General features: G+C 40.5%; 1 protein-coding gene across 2 annotated transcripts in view; it reads left to right on the top strand.

Moving 5' to 3' along the window:
• CDH13 (cadherin 13) overlaps positions 1-20,284 on the top strand; it is a 665,580-nt gene that overhangs the window by 368,883 nt on the left and 276,413 nt on the right. The gene's annotated exons all lie outside the window — the stretch shown is intronic.

Genomic DNA, 20,284 nt, shown 5'->3' with positions numbered 1-20,284 from the left:
AACAAATCAGGATGCATGCTCAGTAAATACTGGATATAATGCAACTTCTGTGTGATCTTTGTGCAAGAAAATCAGGATGGATGATCAATAAACAAGTAACCTGGAGGGGCTCTTTATCTTCATGGGATGTTGCAAAAGTTATGCTTTATGTTTCTTGGCTTCAATTTGCTGCTTCTTCATAGTGTTGTAGATAGTGATGTAGAAAATTCAAAACAAGTGAAGTGATGAGGCTGGCCAGAATATGTGAATCTTGTAGGGCCTGGGCAGAAATTTGTCCCCTTTCTGTTGCTTTCCAAGAGCTCACTATGCAAAAATTCATTTATCAGAACACAAGAAATTAGTACCCAAACCTCACTATATGCACTGCAGAATCAGTCAAAACGAAAAGCCAGACTTTGTCCACCTCCTTATTGGTGTTTTGCTTGTCAGTGCCAAACATTTTAGGATAGAAACCATGCAGGGAGGAAGAGATCAGAAAAATATATATTTTTCTTTTGTCTCTCTTCTGCTGGTTGACTGCAGCCATTTCAAGAAGGGTGGTGAGAGTTGGGACAAATCACAGATTAGAGATATAGGAAACAATGGCAATTGTCAGCTTGTTATGCAAACACTCCCCTAACAAACAATTTCCTGGGTACACATTATGTTCAGAAAGCAGGACCTGTGGGTATTTACCAAATATCAAACCAAGCAAAATACAGCTCCTTCAAAACTTCTCTGAATTCTGTGGTATGGACAGGAATTGGAACATATCAAGGGTTTCAATGTGTCCACAAATGCCACTTTGTTGACCTCTGTTCTAAAGACAGTAGCACTGCCTGTAGAACCAAGGCTGCAGTACCTGTAGTAGCAGGATCAGACCATATATAACAAGGCTGTATGGGCCAGAAAATAGACAAGAAAGGAAGAAGGTATTGTCAGAAAGTAGGAAGGCAAGTTACAACTTAATGGTTCATCTCACCAACAAACTGTATAGGCTATAGATCAGATAGTTGCAGAGGTTGGGTCTCTTGATTCTCATGGCACAGGGAGTAGGAAGTTAGCAGTGCCTGTTATTCAGGGCTCCAAATTCAAGAGTGTAGGCATGTAACACTCCTTTTAGGTGTCAAATCCTGTATGGCCAAATAGTTGGGCAGCCTTCTCTCGTAGTAAACCAAAGCATTCCCCATGCTGGAACGATTACAGCACGTCTTCAAATATAACCCCAATTTATTTCCTTTAGAATAGTCTCCCCATGCCCTTAAGCCTTGCAAATCACATAAAACAATATATATTGCAGCATGCTAGATGAGCCAGAAAGGAGATGCAAATGCATCTTTTAATGGGCTGCAACTCTTTCTGTGTGACCCGTGATAATTCTGGTGCTCAGCAGGCCAGCCAGAGTCCCGTTGAGCAAGCTGCAGTCAAGAAGATCTGCAGAAGGAGAATGCTCAACTTGATTAGTCAGTCTTTGGAAAAACAATGAACTGGAATCAATGAAGATGTATTGTGAAGTCAAGAAAGCAGCAGGGTTCTGTCCCCCCTTTGATTTTTCTTGATACATGAAAGTATTTGAGTCTCTTGCAAAGTCTTGGGAAAGTTTCTTTTTTTTAAGAAATGCTTTCCTTCGTTTGGTGCTTATGAATTATTTTAAGAGCACAATGGAGATGAAAAATAGGAGGAGATGACTCTCCATGGAAAGATATAAATATTTTCTGAACTGTCAGTGCAGCAGAATAGAATCCTGGTATTCTGCAAAGCTGGAAATGATAAGTGGGTCATCTGGTTCAATGCAATAGGCTTGAGAGATGGGCCCAGCTCATTCAAATTACAATTTTGACAGAGAACTTCCTGCGGTACATTTTTTTTTCTCCAGCAGAAGAATGATTTGCCACTTGTCTGGAGCAAGGAGCCATTAACCTCAAGTAAATGGCTGAGCTGGAAGCCTTCTAGGTAGTGTCACCATTAACTTCTGCCTAAAACAAAATTTAATGTGAACTTGGAAGTTCTTGCTTGAGCAAGGAACTTTGATTTGACTACAAATCCCATCGGACCAGCCAGCATGACCTAGTATCAAGGGTAATGGGAGTTGTAATTCAAAAGACCTGGCCGGCACCAAGTTGGGGAAGGGAGAATTAATGTGTAGATGTTGCAGCTTTATCTTTTAAAAATAAAAACAGAGACAATTGCATTTAGAAAGAAAGAAAGAGAAAGAAAAGGAAGGAAGGAAGTAGCACAGATTAACTAATGGAATTAGCTCCCACCTTTTCATTTAGACTCTCACAGACTTGGTCATTCACAAATTATTCTTCTAGTCTGAGTAAACAGCTTGCAAATCAATTCAATAAACAGAAATACTAAATCCAATTCTGTAGATGGAAGGCTATTAATACATTAACCACCCAATGTTTGTGACAGATAATTTATGGCTAACAATCAGGCTCCAAAGTCATTTTATTTTCCCCAAATTGAAAATGTGTTTTCGTTTCACGGAGTGTGCTCAGCTTAAGCGGGGGTTGAGGAAATCCCTTAATTACTACAAAATATTGTTCCACATAATATTGTACAAAATATTGAAAACAAAATCCCTTGTTTGGAAGAGCAGTTTTGTCTGGTACTTTCCAAAACATAGTGAAAGTCAAGTCTGTCTGCGTGGGAACCAATATTTATTTTACTTACTTGTTTGCTTATTTCGTATATTTATATGTCACTTTAAAACTGAGATGCTTTCAAAGTGGCTTGCAACAGATGCTAAATAATAAAAAGTCTTTAAGCAGCCATAGGAATGGCTGGTGAACCTTTTTCAGGCCAAGGGGCTGCTCAACCTTCTGGGTACCACATGCCAGGGATGTTGGAGATTTCTGAGTCCTGGGCCCTTGCAATATATGATAAAATGTGATAGCCCAGTGGCAGAGTACATGTTTTGCATGCACAAGGTCCTAGGTTCAACTCTCAGCATCACTAGGTAAGGCTGGGAAAGTCTCCCTGTCTGAAACACTGGAGAGATGCTGTCAGTCAGTATAAACAACACTGAACTAGATGGACTATTGGTCTGATTCAGTATAAGGCAGCTTCCTGTTTTCCTACTTTCCAAGACTTTCCTGGGTGTCATTCATCTGTCACATAAAGTAGGCTCCCACTACCATCATTATTTGATTTTTATTCTTTCCCCTCCCCCCCCAACCTGATTTTAATAATCATGTTCAGTATCCCAATTAATCTCTCTCAGAGAAACAGGGGTGCTTTCTTGCTTCTCTGACGGAGCTGTGGGCTTAATTGGTCTGAACGCTTCCTCTTATGTGTCACTATCTAAAGCTTGGGATCCTTGTCTAGGAAGACAGCCTGTCACCGCAAGAGAAGGAAATAAAATGAAACGTGGAGAATGAAAGCTTCTTAACAATTGATTTCACATCCGGCACTTGTTAAACATTTTTCTTAGACAAATTTAAAAAAGAAAAAGAAACCTTTCATAATCTCTGTTTTGTTTCCCTTTTCATAAAGGGGGAATTGCCTAGGTAAATTTTGTCAGGATTCCAATTTTCATGATGCTGGCTGAGTGGCATTATCAAACTTCTCCCCACCCACCTACCTTGCCCCGATGTCTTATGCCTGCAAAGTGTCAGTTTCCGATTGTGTTTGGTTTCAAAGTATTTGTGCTCTGAAAGCAGCTACATAAAAGATTTGTGACTGGCTGCTATTATCTCCTTAAAAGCTGGAGTGCTCCAAAAGGCTGGCTCCCCACCGCCTAATTCTGACTCTGGAGCTTTTAGAGCTGACAAGTCTCAAGCTTCTGATCAGAGTATTTTGTTGTCATATAGGCCCCACAAATTAGTGTGTTTCAGGAGAAGCTTGGGATCCCTTTGGTAAGTAAATGCATGCCAGTTTTAAGAGGGACAAAGTGGGAGAGCGCTATTGCCTTCAAAAGAGAATGTAAGAATAGCCCTGCTGAATCAGACCAAAGGCCCATCTAGTCTAGCAACCTGTTCTCTGAGCTTCAGGCATTTTGCATGCCTGCAAAGTATATATTCTGTCACTGAGCTCTGGCATTGTTCTGAACCAGTATTTTGGGTTTGATAATGATATAAACACATAGGAAGAGCCTTGCTGAATCAGGTCAATGGCCCATCCAAGCCAGCATAGGACAGCCTCAAGCAGAACCCAAGCACAAGAGCCCTCTCTTCTCCTGTGGCTTCCAGCAACTGGTATTCAGAAGCATGACTAGTCATAATGCAGAGCACGTCATCCTTATCATCCATGAATTTGTGCAGTCCTCTTTTAAAGCCATCCAGGTTGGTGGCACAGTCTCCTGTGGGAGCAAGTTCCATAGCTGAATGCACTGTATGAAGAAGTAAACAGCATTTCCGTGCTCTCTGTTCCACTGTGCCAGAAGCGGTTTAATCATGCTGGCCACATGACCTGGAAAGCTGTCTGTGGACAAACACCGGCTCCCTTGGCCTGAAAGCGAGATGAGCACCACACCCCAGAGTTACCTGTGGCCGGACTTAACCATCCAGGGGTCCTTTACCTTTACCTATGAAGAAGCACTTTCTTTTTTCTGTATTGAATCTTCCAACACCCAGCTTCGTTTATATTACTCTTACCTTTTCTCTAAACTAAAACATCCCAAACATTGCAAACTTTCTTCAAAGGAAAGTCACTCCATCCCCTTGATGATTTGGGTTATCCTTTTCTGAAACTTTTCTGACACTACAATATCCTTTATGAGGCGAGTTGGCCAAAACTGTGCACAGTATATGCAATGTGGTTGCTCCATAGATTTATAGAATGGCATTATGATGTCAGCAGTTTCATTTTCATTTTCACTTCATTTCCTAATGATCCCTAGGGCAGAATTTGCCTTTATACATCTCTTGCACACTGATCCAGCAGAATGTTCATTCCGTATAACAATTAAATGGGACTGTAGTGTTCAAAGAAAACAGTATACATACCTCTGAACACCAGTCCCTGGGGGACATATAAGGGTGTTGATGGTTTTTATCTTTGTGACATGCTTGTGGGCTTTCTGGATATAAGCGGTTGTCTACTGGGTTAAGCTGGATGCTGGACTTGATGTATGTTTGGTCTAATCCCCCAAATATCTGCCTATGTTGCCGTTCCTGTTCTGTGGAACAGCATCCCTTTCAAAATTGGACAGGCACCTACTATCTGCACTTCCAGAAGATATACTTGTTCCAACAGGCTTTCCCAGCTGAAATAATAGGTCCTTGTCTATTTTGTATTGTTTTAGTTTTAAACTTATCTGCAGTTTTCATATTTGTGTGTTTCACTTTTTTCTGTTTACATCATACATCACCTTGAGACATGCCCAGTATTGTGTTTTGGGCGGGAGGCAGGGCACCCAGTTCCTCACATGTGCATCTGTAGAACACAGAACTTTGCAACATGTGATTGTCATGTACCTTACTTTTGTGGTGTGGGGTCTTGTTAAATCATTTTATGTACAGGCATCAAAATATGTAATCCAGTAAATGTCACAGAAGAATACTTTTGCATGGCAAAAAGGATTATTTAAGCAAAAGCTGGATTTTAGCAAAACAGCTACCTAAATTATTATTGTAAGGTATTAGACTCACAGCACACTTTTCCTTCGGAAAAGCTACCATCCAGATCAGAGGAGGTCCAGTCCCATTTAACTTCAAAAAATGCATCAGATCTTTCTACATCATTAAATGGGCCTTGGTGTGCTTTCATGTTCTCTGTCACATTTGGTTATGTAATATAATAAATCCTCTTGCTGTTTTCTCATCTGTTGCAAGGCGAAAGAGGTATTTTACTTTCTACCTGCAAAAGAAATATCCCTCTGAGGCTTGAAAGCCCATGCATGCCAGTGTTCAATTTCCATGCTCCATTTCCACATCTGTTAAACAAAATTTTCTTTTTAAAAATCTGCACAAAAATTGTGACTTTTTGTGTTAATTTCTCACAATATGTAGTCTTTTTTGCTTTTATTTGTATCATTTGGCTTAATATTTGCATTTCTGCAAGTGATTTCCCCCAATATGTTGTAGTTTTATACAGTATTGTCGCTAACCTGTTCAATTTTGTGTAAATGGTTTGGTTGGGGAACTGAGTCACATAATTCAATGTGTGAATTTCAAAGAATAGAGGTATTCCGGTTTACTTATTAGTCCAAAAACTGTGAATTGGGTAGGTCTGCATGAAAATGTGAAGTGCACACATTTTTCCCCCATTCTTCCCAGTATTACATAACTTGTGCCGACAAAAACATGTATCCTCCCCTATTTTGTCACTGCATATGAGTTCCACCAGGAAGCTGGGTTTTGCTGAAGCGAGACAGAAAAAGGGGGGGAAAGAGCCCTGGATATGGCTTTAAGAGCTAATGCATTTAGATCAGTGGTTGAGTCTTAAAATGATTGTCACAGGATGCAAACAACCAGAGTAAAATACATAGCAGTCACTGAAGAAAATGGATTGAGTACATAAAGAGAATGGGTAAATGAGAAGGTTAAATGGTAGCTGGCAACTCTTCTGTACAAACTGTTGCAGAAATTGAAATGTAACTATATTCGAGGGAAAGTAGAGCTCCAACTTTATATGGACAGCCACAGAGACAGCCCACAGGCCTGCGTGGAAGAACATTGTTAAAATCCAGTGCATCCTGTTCTGCCATCCTTGTTTATTAAGTGAGAAGCAGTTCCCCACAGTTGTGGTTTTAACACACATATTAAGGATGTAACCTGGGTGTTTCTTAAATTGTGATTTCTGATGTTAGGATTGGTTTATATTCAGATCTTTGTGCAAAACCACCTTCTCTCTGAAAAGTTTTGTCAAGTCACACATGTTACACAAAGGGATCTTTACTGAAGCAAAGTACAGTCATACCTCTTGTTACATTTGCTTCGTCCCACGGCAACCCGGAAGTACTGGAAAGGGTTACTTGAGGGTTTTGCTGCTCGCGCATGCACAGATGCTCAAAATGATGTCACACGCATGCACAGAAGCGGCGATTCGCGACCCAGAGACGCGGGTTGCGTTCTGCGCATGTTGCAAACGGTGCTCCAGAATGGATCCTGTTCGCAACCAGAGGTACCACTGTAACAACAAAGATTCAGCTTCAGGCACAAAGTTATAACAGCCCCGGCAGCCAGGTTGTTCATCAGCGCAAGATGATCTGAGTATATTACACCAATCTTGGCCTGACTGCACTGGCTACCAATTAGTTTCCAAATCCAATGCAAAGTGCTGGTTTTTGACATATAAAGCCTTAAATGGCTCAGGACTGCAATACCTCAAAAACAGCCTCTCCATATTAACCTACCTGGACTCTGAGATAATCATGTGAGGCCCTTCATGCAAGAGAGGTCTGGAGGGTGGCAACTGGAGAATTGGCCTTTTCTGCAGTGGCTCCCCGTTTGCAGAATGCTTTCCTCAGTGAGACTCGCCTGGCACCTTCATTATATATAGGCACCAGGTGAAAATGTTTCTCTTCAACCAGGCATTCAGCTGATTAACATTCAATGGCTTTTTAAATTTGTTTGTGGGATGGAGGTTTATTGATTTGTCTTTGTTTTATTATGTATTTTGAATTTTTATATTGTGAACTGACTGGTGGCAACTCATCAGAATTCCAGGCAGTGTTCTCTCCCAGCCCTACCTGGAGATGCTGGGGATTCAACCTGGTCCCTTCTGTAGCCCTTTCTAATGTGACTAATGTACATTCTCAAAATGCTTTCTAATACAGTGAGGTGGTGCAACAGAATACAGATTCTAGCTTATGGAATCTGAATTGCTCCCTCCCGTGCTGGAATACCTTGGGAGGTGTACAGCAGTGGCCATGCCTTGCATGCTGCAAGATCTGCAGGTCAGAAAGGGGAATGCCAGAACACCTTGCACAGGAGACCCCTGTTTATATCTGTCCAGAGCTGGCCTGGAGTTTGTTTGAAAGTAGTGACTAGCTGAGCCTGCATCCCTCTTTCTGTAAATACACATGTTGGAGAAGCTAGACTTGGCAACTTACATAGTGACACGGTGAGCTTATTGATGCATGGAACTACTAGCAGAACATTAAACTGCAATCTGTTCTGTACAGAGACTTCTTCACTCTGCAAACTGATTATCCAGTCATTTAATTCCTGGGCACTCTTCTTTGAACAATGGAGTAAATTGCTGTAACACCTAAGCAGAGAGAAAAAACACGTGTGCCCACTTAATAGCCTAAACAATGTGTCAATATGCTGAGGGGGTGTAGGGAGAGCAGTGATAGATGTGCCATTGTTTTCACAGTTAACATGTTTTTAATAGCAACCATTAATCTGGGTATTAAAATATGATGGGTCCCTACAAAATTGTGGGAGGGTGTGGGAGGAATGCAGTAAGTTTAGGAGAAAACATGCCACTAACAGAATTGAGAAATTCAAGGGCATGCCTCTGGGCCTCATTGTTTTTCTTGAGCAGTAGCTATTGATCAATACAGTGCTTACTATGTGTAGAACATGCTTTGAAGTTCTGGATGCAAGCGTCTATGTAATTTCCCCAGCCTCTCATTGACTGAGCTACCTGAACTGAAATCTAAGAGGCAACTTAACTCCTAAATCCAGGTTGGCAAGGTTAGGAAATTGATCAGTTGAATTCTGAATAATAATAAAAATACCATTAACAGGGTAAGCAGGGAATATTTCCTAGGAAACTTGGAATTAACATCAACCCCAAAAGTGGTGGGCGGGGTGGGGATGCAGCCAGGCTTCTGAAAGAAATGTTCATTCCGTCAACAACATAGTTGGCAAAAAAAGAAGACGATGGAGAAAACTTTTTCATGTCCTCTGGTAATGTTATGCATTTTAGCAAAGATGTAAAAAATGGAAATAAACTGTGACTGCTTCCTCACCACTGCCCCCCGCACCTAATTCTGTTCCATATATACAGACAAAATGTAATTTATTTTAGAAGACAGGAGATGCATTTCAAGGGGGGAGAATGTACTACTAACCACCGCCATTGGCATTATTTAACTTTGCAAATGTTTTACACTGGAAAAGGGCATTAATTGTGTTGATGTGCTTTGTGCAAGGCAAAGTCAACAGAATATATGCAGTTCAAGGATGCGGCAGTGGTGAGAACACAGCCAGAGCCAAGATTCATGCCTTTGATAGAGATTAGATCACAGGCATCTAAATTGTTTAGGTGGTCTTCCACTTCCCTATTTTCAGAGGGAATTAAACTATGTCTTTCTTTTAAATAACCATAGATCAATGGGAATAATGAAACAGGCTGCTGCCATCATTTATCTCTTGCAGAACTTTTGGATGAACTACAGTGGGTGGTGGGTGGGTGTTTGCATACACATGCAGCACATTATTATCAAAAACAATTTCTATACTGCATTTCATTTTGCAGCACCCTACTTTCCCCCTATATAGTGTGGGCTTCAGCTAGTTGTATTTTGGGGGGCTGAGTAGGAATTCCCTGGTTGGCTCTTGTGACTTCCTGTTTCTGCCTACTTCACACTGTAGAACATATTCTCTTGAGTTGGCATTATTTGGCTGATTGACATTCAGTTTGGGCAGGTATGGAAATGTAAGATCTGAATTTACTGCAATCCAGGGGCATTCTGCGGGTGATCAATCACTCAGAGCCAGAGACTAGGTGGTAAGTGGGAGTTCCCTTGGGACCTGGCCTATGCATCACGTTGAACATTGGACAGTGGCTCCTTAGCAAGGAGAGAGGTTTTCTCCCCATCCTTGGCTGGGGAACACATAGTCTGCTAGTTTCCATGTCTAGGGAGTGAAGGATGCTTCCCTTGTTATGTAAGCAATTCCCCCCGCCCCCATCTGTAATTTGGCAGATCCTCTAATTTGTTACTTTTTAATAAACATAACCTTTTTAAACATTGACTACAGTGTCTTAAATCTTCTTTATGGGTGTGAGGGGAAACATTTTGTCTATCATATCACTTGAGCAGTGTATGTTTTTAAAAATATTTTTAGCGCTGATTAGAAGGGACAGATGTAGGTCACAGATAAAATAACAAGGAACCAATGAAGTTCTTGCATGTATGATGCACCCTGTAGCTCCAGTTAAAAGGATCTCTGGTTGCTGGTGTCTGCCCGAGTTCCCTGGAAAAGCCACTGCCAGGTGTAGCAGTTAACAATGGATTAGCTAGATGGGCCAGTCATCTGTTTCAGTGGAAATAGCTTCATATGTCCATTCAAATTCTCCTTCAGGAAATGAAATGAAACATAGAGACACAGGAAGCTGCCTTATCTGAGTCAGGCCATTGCTCCATCTAGTTTTAAAAAAATAAATGGTAAAAGTTTTTTAAAAAGATTTTATTGAAGTAAAACAAATCTATACAATAAAAATAACTGAAAAACAAGATTTTGTTTACTGAATCTCTGGGACCATCACCTGAAAGCTCTCAGCTATCAGGAACTCTTGACATGGATGCCTCACAATGGAAAACCTTATAGCACTTGTGACGCTCACTATGGTATAAAAGTATACGGGGTTTAGCATTAGCTGGAAAAATGACTCATAAATTTCATGTTGTCAAAGGCCTGGAGGACCCTGAAAGGGTCTATATAACAAATACAGATAGATACACAGTACTCCTTCTCCGAATTACAACATTAATTTTGGTTTTCCTAATGGTCGTAAGTACTTTACTCAACTGATATTAAGTCTCTCAGGGACAGACTGCTGCTTTATTTTATTTTATTTTTAATTCAGTATTTCCTACACTCACTGGCTGTAGGTCTTTAGGTTTTCGGTCAGGGAATGCTTCCATCTCTACCTGGAGATGCCAGGAATCGAACCCGGGACTTTCTGCATGCATATCAGTTACTTTGTCATGAGCAATGGCCCTACCATGTCACATTGGGTGCCCCAAATTGGTGTCATCATTGAAAAGACTTCAATTTTGCAGGAGAAGAAGGTGTTTGTAGTTCACAATTAAATTAACTAATATTCAGTATTTTTCAATCCACTGTTTTATACAACACATGTGGGTAGGGGTGGGGTGCAATGTTCTTGCTTTATGGGACATGCACTCCTTCCAAACCTTTGCACATTTCTGAGGAAGCGGGGAAATGAGGTGCCCCTCCCCCTTTCAGAATTGCCGTTATCTCGGGCAACATTTTTCATTAATCTCGTTACTAAACTAACCCAGCTTCCCTGTGGAAATTAATTACTATGGTAGCATCAGGAATTTTAATTTCCATAATATACCAGTGAGATATACTGCTGTTTCTTTATATATGATCACACAGCGGGGCAATAATCTATTGTAATGAGCTTTATTACAGAGAGAAGGGGACAACAACATTTAATTAAAACCAGTATAACATGTTCTGAGAAGTTGCTTTTGAGTTCCCCGTTGCCTTTGGTGGGTCCAGATTTGGCAGTCTTAATTTGCAGCATTAGCCTGATGACTTGGGCTGTAAGCCTAACTGCCCCTGCTGCATGGTGGCAGGGGAGGAAGAGGAGGCAGGTTACTGAACTGGTGCAGCAATGAGACCCAGATTTGGCTCGATGTTGGGCCTCATGACAGCAGCAGGGCTGCCTTGTTCCCTCCCTAGCCCAACTTCACAGCTCTCTGCAAGCAGCAAATTCACTTGCCCATAGCTTCAATGGGTGAAAGGCGAGGTCTATGCTTTTGGGATGATGCAGAGAAGCTGGTAGGGTTGGATAGAGGGACTGCTCTGCCTAGAGTTGGAAAAACCTGTTGATTTCAGTTTCTCTCTGTTTCTATTCCACCTGCCTGCCTCCCATCTTAAGATAAATTATCAGTTTGAAATTATTTCTATTTTAAGTCTGGCTGGAAATTCATCAGCTTCTCCCCCTAGAATATACAGTACATTTTCAAATGCAGCTCTGCCAAGGAACTTATTTATTTATTTATTTATTTATTATTATTATTTGCCATTTCCTCTTATAATGCATTTCAATTATACCTTCACTGATGTATTCACACTTCTCAGAATTTTGCAGTGCAGTTATTCAACCAAGTAATATGTACAAAAATATGTGTATTCAGGCAAAGTGTGCATAAAACTGCATAATATTGGTTGAAACAACAAACAAATATTATGCATTATAGTAGGGAACATTGCTTTGCAAAAAATAAAAATGGGTATAATATACAAAATTGCATACAGACGTGTATATAACGAGAAATTTGTAGCAAAATGGTGGTGAATTTCCGTGAGGATTTTTTTAAAAAAAGAGCAAACTGATGTGGACATGTAGAAAACTGAAATTAAGACTGAGAAACTGAAATTGACAGATAAACCCTTTGCTACTTACGAAAGAGGGCAGACCATCTTGGCAGATCCATACCTTGATTTTTCTATGAGTTAAGTACTGTAAAGTCTTCAGGACTGGGGTGAAAAATAAAGAAGGAAATCCACATTTCTCAGGTTCTTCCTGTTTCCTGCATGGCAGCTTATTAATGCCCATTTTAAAAATGCAAGATATGAAAGTAACTGTCAGGGAGATGACATAAGTTGCCACCAAAGACCATAAATGCCATGAAGTCCATTATTTCTTATTTCTAAATGAAAACGTGGAAATAATTTATGAGTTCTGGGGTGGGAAATTGCTATCAACCAGCATGCTGCGTAGGGGGTGCTCCCTTGAATTCTACTCTCATGGTTATCTCTTGCTCTCCAATTGTTTGACTACTATTGTTCCCCCCCACATAATTGTAAGGAAATTCTCTAATAAATTCTTGGTGAAAATTAACTGTCAGTTAGTACTACCAAGAATAATAGTCTTTTATTAGAAGCATGACTATTATGTGGTGTACGGTAATTTATAATATCATGTTTTACCAACCCCCGTAGGATTTTTCTTCGGTTTTTGCAGCTGTTTCCAGAATATATTGGTTACTGTAACATTATGGCTTTGGGTAATAAATGCCATATACTTTCCCCCTTGCTACCTTCCCTCTTATTTTCTCTAAGAATTTGGGTCTAATTTCAAAGGGTTTCAAAGGGTAAAAATGTCCCTGCTTTCAATTTGTTATGATTTATGTTTTCCCCCTTTATACTTTTACATAAGGGTGTTCCATTACGGTGAAACACTTGGATTTCCATCTTTCTGTAATGCAATGAGTTTGGGACACACAGGTCCACAAAGGATAGTTTTGTTGTTAGTTTCCCAACTTTCATTGAGTGAAAATGTTATGCTGTCATGATACATGTCATGATAAAATACATTGTTTTATTTGGCTTCACATATTGGGGGAGATAATTTCTCTCGGGTTTTGAAGTACTAGATGTTACTGGGACGAACTGTAGTATATAATGTCCCCCTGCCCCCCTGCTCACCAGCTACAACGCGATGCAATGCTCTTAAGGACAGGACAGCTAGAAATAATGGATGGGAATTTCAGGGAAGCAGATTTTGCTAAATACTAGATGATTCTTCCTTGTGTTAAGAGCTGTTTGGCAGAATGCCTGGTGTGTGTTTGTGTTGATAGTCAGTTCTGAGGATCTTTTTTATTTCTTTATTTCTTTTTTGTTTGTTTAAAGCATTGATGTCCTAGAATCCATTTTCAAGCCATTGGCTCCTTAACTCCAGTTCCCCGTTACATTGATCAGTTTGCTTTTGATGACCTGGAGTGAAGCCCTGACAATTCTTCATAGAGACAGTGATGTGGAAGGGAGCAAACTTTGCCCTAAAACCCATCAGGCCCAGCCAGTATGGCCAATGGCCAGGGGTTGTTCTCCAGCTAAATTAGTTCCCGATCTGTTTCTGAGCTAAGTCCATGATCTTAGAATTAATCCACAAGACCAAAGAAAACTTGGAGTCTAGCTATCTGAAATAATTCCTCTCCCTGCGTTAGTTTACCTGTGCCTTCATATTGTGAGAGGCATCACATCGTTCCACTACCATCTAAAATATATCGGGTGGTGATACAAGATAGAGTTGTATTTTTATTGATCTACTGCTGTTTCTCATTGTTGATGGTTTTAATAGTTTTATTAGATACTGATTCCTTGCATTATATTTTATTGTTGGTCTTAGTACTGTTGTTGGGACGCGGGTAGCTCTGTGGGTTAAACCACAGAGCCTAGGACTTGCCGATCAGAAGGTGAGCCGATCAGATGGGGTGAGCTCCCATTGCTCGGTCCCTGCTCCTGCCAACCTAGCAGTTTGAAAGCACATCAAAGTGCAAGTAGATAAATAGGTACCGCTCTGGTGGGAAGGTAAACAGCGTTTCCGTGCGCTGCTGTGGTTCGCCAGAAGTGGCTTAGTCATGCTGGCCACATGACCTGGAAGCTGTCTGTGGACAAACGCCGGCTCCCTTGGCCAATAAAGTGAGATGAGCGCCACAACCCCAGAGTCAGCCACGACTGGACCTAATGATCACGGGTCCCTTTACCTTTTTAGTAGTTGTTACTCATCCTGGGATTTATATGAAGGGTGGCTTACTAATATATGTAACTAACCAGAAGTCTGCAGGCCCTAATACCTGGTCTAAACCATACAAAGATGTACATCTGGCACATGAGAATATAAGAAAAAGAGTTGAAATATGTTCATTTTGCATCATAAATATAATGTGAACCATTATTTTTGCAGTTGAGGCATAGGAACATATGAGGTTGTCTTACATAGAATCAGTCTGTTGGTCTCCCTCCCTCCCCCACCCCCATATTGCATCTAACTTAATGTTGTCTACTTTACCTGGTAGTGATTCTCCAGAGTTTCAGAGAGGAATCTTTACCAGCTGCACCTAGAGCTATGACCCTTCCACATTATCCTTTCTTTGGGTCAAACCACTAGTACCTCATGATACATTAACTTCAATGTCTAGCATAATTCAAGTTAGATATATCAGAGTAACAGAGTCTCCTGGAATATTGGTGTCAATGAGCAAACTCAGTGTTGTTCTGGAAATCTATTTTGCAATCCAGGCTTAAAATTAGTGGGGCAAAGGGAAGGGTGCTTTGCTTACAAAATGTCCCAAGTTTCAATATCTGATATAGGGATATTGTACGTTGTCTGATACTGAGTCAGGTTGCATGTCCATCTAGCTCAATATGGTCTACACTGGTCAGCACTGACTTTACAGACTTTCAGACAGAGGTCTCTCCTAGCCCAGATTGGAGATGCCAGGGATTGAACCCGAGGCCTGTGTGCTGTGTCCCTGCCCCTTAGATCTCTGTAATATCTGGACAGTTACAGTCAGTCAATGTAGACAATACTGAGCTAGGTGGACCAACAATCTGGATCAGCTTAAAGCAGCTTCCTGTGTTCTGATGTAAACCATTGCCACAGGGGTAAGCTACCACCAGCTCTTAATATTCTGTGACACAGAAGGGCTTAAACTTAGTGTTCTCTCTTTCTCTTCTCTCTCTCTCTCTCTTCCTCCCCCATGATTTCAGATCAGACGAACACAGCCCAGTTTCTTTTGTCTTGTAACACAATAGTAATTCTCAGTGGTTTCTCCACTCTGCTCAGCTTGTCCCATTGAATTGTCTTTTGTCTACTGATCTACAGTATCCCTTTCCCCTTCACTGAAATTGAACTTTTATGGCCACGTGAAATTGCTTACTGAAGAAGGGCTCCGTGAAATGCCCCAGTCCAATCCTTCCTTTTATATCAAAGCTAACAGCATTAAGCTTTGTAAGTTAACCTCATTAATATGCTGAGTTCTTGCTGAACCTGCACACGGGACATGAGGCATGAGGTGGGGAATTCAGTTCCAACACTAAAGAGAATGACTAAATAAACTTTGATCTTCATGTTTTATGCAGAAGAAAGGGAAAGAAGGAGAAGTGGGGTTTCTTGAGAGACGGATTGAAAGCCTGGCTCCAGTGGAGCAATATCTGTAACAAATCAGAGCTGTAGATTCATGTATTCAGGGAGCAGCATGCCAGTGATCCTGTTGGGAAGATATAACCTGCAGGCTTCAGCTAGGAAGATACTATCCTTGACCCTTCCTCAGATGTCTAAGTAAGTGTGAATGTGTGGTAACCTTAGTTTTAAGAATGAGTTCAAAGGCTGCCGATATCTCATAAGAACATACAAAGCGCCATGCTGGATCAGGCCAATGGCCCATCCATCATTCTCTTCTCACAGTAGCCAACCAGATGCCTACTGGGAGCCTATAAGCAGGACCTGAGCACAGCCACCCTCTCCCCACATGGGATTCTCAGCAACTGGTATTCAGAGGCATGCTTCCTCTGACAGTAGGTGGAGAACGTGGCCATCATGCCTAGTAGTCATATTTTACAGCCATATGAGTTGGGGGCCCTTGCTAACACTTGTGGTGGTTAATTCCACAATTTATCTTGTTATTATTGTTATTATTTGATGTATTTATTTCTTGACTTTCTCTCAAGTTGGGGTTCAAAATTAAACTGTGGTACTGGCTATGTTCTGAATATCTGATACCCACTAGAAAGGCTGCAATGCTATTCCTATTTGCCTTAGAGTAAGTCTTTTGAACTGAATGGGACTCACTTCTGAATACACATAGGGCTGTAGTGGAAGTCAGACACCATGCCTGCTTTCGTGACATGTAAATAGGGCAAACAACATCCAGGTAGTGGACTGGTATATAAGTTCAAGTTAAAATTTAACTACTCATCCATCTCTTCAATGCTGTTGTCCATTTTCCTCTATTCAATTTCCTCCTTTGTGTCTCCTGTGCTGAATTGGGTTCTTCTAATCATGGAAAGTGTCCCAATTTCTCTCTTTAAGTACTGTTTCTTTTGTCTACCCTCAGTGCTTTGTCAGCGGTAGAATTTTTAAAAAAGTTTTACTCAGTTACGGTATTGATGAATGCCTAAACCTGTTCTCTGCTCAATCAGAAATAAAGCTCTCATTGATTTACAATGAGAAGAACTGGCCAACAGCAGCAATAAAATGAAATGTTTTTAACAATTTACTACTGTGCCAGCTCTCTCCTCCTGAGTGTTGCTTACAGTGATACTTGAGTCCTCCCATACTTGGAGGTAGAGCATGACTGCTAATGCCCAGAGAAATTGCTCTCAACACAAGTTTTATTAGATTCATAATGCTGTATCTTTCTTGAAGACCCCAAACAAGAGGTGTTCAAATGTATTGCTTAGCCTGCAACTTGTTTTTAAACTTGAGGGTTCACGCGATAACATTATGAAAATATTTACAGAGTATGAAGATCTAAAAGTGAGAACATGTGCATTAAATATTTGCCATGTGCCTTACGTTTAGAACAACCTATTTTGCTCATAATGATAAGCCATGGTTAATGTTAATCAACCATAGTTAAAACTGAAGTGTCTGGTAGACAGTCACTTAAGCCTTGGTTTATAACATTGCACAGCAGCTGAGCTTTGAGAACAGTTTGAATTTTTCCCTGCTTTTTAGACACAGTTCTGTAGGATTGGGTCAGCAATGGCTCCCTTAATACAGTTAAGGAGGAGGTCCAGGTTCACATGTAATACTAAACTACGGTTAACATTAACCATAGCTTATAAACTAGCTACAAACCTTGAATAATAAGTAAACTTTAACCATAGTCCATAGCTGTAGTTAAAGCACTGGGCTGGCTTCATGCATAATATTACAACATGATTTAATAAACCCTGGTTTAGCATCAGGTGCAAACAAGGCTAATGAAAGCTATGGAAGGGTAGTGGTGTTTAACGAGGAGTTAAACTAATTCAGTCTTAATGCAAGACTGACCAAACCATTTGTATTCATGATAAGTACCTCATCAGTTCTATATTATCTCTAGTTGAAGCCGATGCAAAAGATGAAATGTATGCAGCCCTCCCACAGATCTAAACAAATTGTCATCATCATGGCTTACCTGCTGTGAATGGAGAATTGATTCACAACTGCTTTAGGTACACAATCACAATACTATGCTTGGCATAATAGGGTCTTGCAGTTATCATATCTCTCAATTTACTGAAGACACCAGAAAGTGACTATTCAGTTCCAGTGATTAGAGGCAATACCCTGCAGACAGCTTTCGTGAAAAGAGTTTCTTCTTAAATGATAATAGTTAAGGAAATGTTGCAATATGGGCAAATTGTGACTTGGTCAAAGGACCAGAATTTCACACTCTGCAGGGAGGTTGGATACACTTAACACCAATTGTATAAAGTTGTAAATGTGCTATTTCTCAACAACGTTTAATGAAATGTTTTCTTAAACAGCAGAAAATCAAATTGTGACACACACCCTCCTGAAAGCAACTGAGTTCTTTCATTGAGGATATTAAGTCTTCCCAACAGGCAGTACTAAGGGGGGGGGGAGGGTGTAGTGGTCTTTACAAATATTTGTTTGGGAAGTTCAAAGATGGTAATTTCAGAATCTGAGCAGCAAATCAAGGCCATTTGGGCAGTCTCCTCCCATCACTTCCATAAAACCAAAACACACATGCACAAGTTCTCTGACAATGCAGCTACTTTTTTGCAATTCTGCCTTTCTGTGTCGAATGCTACCATTTCAAAACTACCACTTTCAAAAGCAGAAATAGAGGACATATCTCCCCCTATTGCAAATACTGGAAGATATATTTTTTTAAAAATAAAATAAAAATATTTTTTTTGAGCAAATTTAACAAATCAAATTCTAATTCAATATAACAAATTACATTTTTCTCCCCCCTCTTTCCCTCTCCCACCCTCCAGCGACTTCCCTCAGCTCCCCTCTCTGATGTGTTTATACATATTATTCTCTGCATGTTATAAAACTGTACATATAATTGCCTTGTCTATCATATGTTCTACAGTCATACCTAGGGATAAATACACTTCAGGATAAGTATTTTCGGGTTGCGCTCCGCGGTGACCCGGAAGTAACGGAGCGTGTTACTTCTGGGTTTCGCTGCTCGCGCATGTGCAGACGGTCAAAATGACGTCACACGCATGCGCGGAAGTGGCGAAACACGACCCGTGCACGTCAGATGCACAGACGCATCTTACGTTCTGTTCAGGATGCAAACGGGGCTCTGGAACGGATCCCGTTCGCATCCCGAGGTACCACTGTACTAATAAATTTGTGGATGTTTATTCAAAACCTGCCAAGGAGTCCAAATCCTTTTGTTGTCTTTTTAAATAATTTGTAAATAGTTCCCATTCTTCCTTAAAGTCACAGTTGTCCTTCTCATGCATAACTCATCAGTTTTTCTTGCCATTGTTCTTTTGTTGGGATTTCCTCAGTCTTCCATCCTTGTGCTAACAAGACTCTTGCCACTGTTGTAGCACACATAAATAAGTTTTTTGTTTTTCTTGGCAGGTCTTGTCCTAAAATCCCAAGCAAAAATGCTTCTGGTTTCTTAACAAATGTCATTTTGAACATTTTTTTTTCAATTCATTACATATCATCTCCCAAAATTTGTTCACTTCTCTACATTCCCACCACATATGGTACAAAGTACTTTCTTTTTCTTTACATGTCCAACATGTATTTGACCCGGTTTTATACATTTTTGCCAGCAAATACTGGAAGAATTAATTGCTTCCTTTGATTCACTTTGCATCTGCAGAAGCACTTTTACTTGTTTTGTGCCTCAGATACACTTTGTGAGTAAATTTCACTGACTTCAGAAGCACTTCTGAACAGGCAGCTCTACAAGGGAAGCGTATATATCACACACACTACTTTGTTCTGATGGGGTGGGTCTGGAGCAGGTCTAACATCAGGGTGGTGTGGAAACATCTGTGGTTTCATGGGAGAAAGGGTATGGCCATAGCTCAGTGGCTGGGCATGCTATGCATGTAGAAGGTCCCAGATTACGGTAACTTCTGTACATCTCCACTTAAAATGATAGAGTTAGACGGTCATCCAGTCCAATATAGGCTCTACAAACACCTCTGCTTGTGTTTTTGAAGAACCACTGGCAGTCAGTGTTTAACTTGTTTATCTGTAAGATTTCTAACCTGCTCTTCATTAAAATAATTCAGAATCTTTCAAGATATATCTGGCAGGGCAAAAAGCCAAGAATACAATTCAAGTTACTAACAGATGCGAAGGAAAGAGGTGGTTTTGCCCTGCCGGACCTGAAACTATACTATGAAGCGTCTTGTCTCTGTTGGTTAAGGGAATGGATAAAACTAAAAAACAATAAACTGTTAGATTTAGAAGGATTTGACAACAGATTTGGATGGCACGCTTATCTATGGTTGGAGAAGAAGAAAAGTCATAAGGGTTTTGAGAATCATATTTTCAGGAGTTCCATAATAGAAATATGGGACAGGTATAAAAATATACTGGAGCCTAAAGTCCTACACTGGTTGTCTCCACTAGAGGTTATGAGTGTAAAGAAAATTAATATGAGAGGGAATTGGATTACTTACGGAGACTTAGCAATTAAAGA

The sequence above is a fragment of the Podarcis filfolensis genome (assembly GCF_964270895.1).
Source record: "Podarcis filfolensis genome assembly, chromosome: 8".
NCBI classification, from domain to species: domain Eukaryota; kingdom Metazoa; phylum Chordata; class Lepidosauria; order Squamata; family Lacertidae; genus Podarcis; species Podarcis filfolensis.
Note: the sequence above shows the minus strand (reverse complement) of the source record. Positions and strands in the feature narration are given on the sequence as shown.